Source organism: Penaeus monodon, chromosome 10 (genome assembly GCF_015228065.2).
Source record: "Penaeus monodon isolate SGIC_2016 chromosome 10, NSTDA_Pmon_1, whole genome shotgun sequence".
Classification (NCBI taxonomy): Eukaryota; Metazoa; Arthropoda; class Malacostraca; order Decapoda; family Penaeidae; genus Penaeus; species Penaeus monodon.
The window spans coordinates 14429295-14430358 of NC_051395.1; positions in this window are offsets into that span (position 1 = coordinate 14429295).

Below are 1064 nucleotides of genomic sequence, written 5' to 3' on the forward strand. Positions count from 1 at the left end.
CGACGGTATCAATTATTTCGCACAACACAGATGATCAGAAAGGGTTGTCGCCGTTAACTCGTTCTCCCGAAAGTCGCCTAGCTTCCTGGCCTTTTTTAGACCCCAGTGGCAAGGTCAGAGGGCTTACCTGTAACACTGAGGAGAGACATATTCCCCTCTGAGGCGTCGGTGCAGTTTAGAAGAACTGACGTGATAACCTGATCTCACAACCCGCTGGCCTATCCACCACCTCCATGATGGTCACTAACCACTGTATCCTCCTTGGTACTTCCACACACACACGGCTCTCTCGGCTATCACAAACACGGCCGCAACTACACAGGGACCAGTACGACAGGCGGTGAAGAAGCACCGTGTGTCCGTCACGCTGGTCTACATTACACTGACAGGCTAGTCGATCCCCCTCAACGCCATCACGTCTCAGAACCCACGGATGTGACGTCAACAAAATTCCCGTTTTCGCGCCATGGGAGTCTGAGCGCGAAAATGGGCGGTAATCTCCTCTCTCAAGCCTTTCTTTCCCTTCAGTGCCATACTAGCATAATTGTGTGCCTAAAACAGTGAATTTTATTAATACGGCGCGGCTAGAGCTAAGAATAAGCAGGTATTGATCAGAGAACAGGCAGGTTCACAGGACGCATGCCTCACAATCAATAAGGGCCGACTCTGCGCCGGTGCTGCCATCTGCCGGCCACGAGGCAACCTACCAGCTTTATCTGACGGTCTCGTGCACCGAGAGTTGATAATAAGTTCCCCGATTGTGTACGTTTTCAAAAGTATTCACTAGTCTGACGTTGTGTTTTTATTTGTTTTAGTGACCATTTCTCCGTCTGTTTACTTTCGTTCCAGAAGAGGCCGTGAGGTTTTAATGCTTCGGCTTACACAACAAGAGACATCGCGACCCTGAAGCGAGACTTGCGGGTAAACAATATAAATCTGGCACAGTGACTTACTTTCAAATCTCTCGAACGCGCGGCAGTGTAGGTGCCAGCCGTACGTAGTACACTCGCACTCGCCTGACATGGCCAGCGCCACGTGCTAAAATAGGCCTTACTACACCCGTT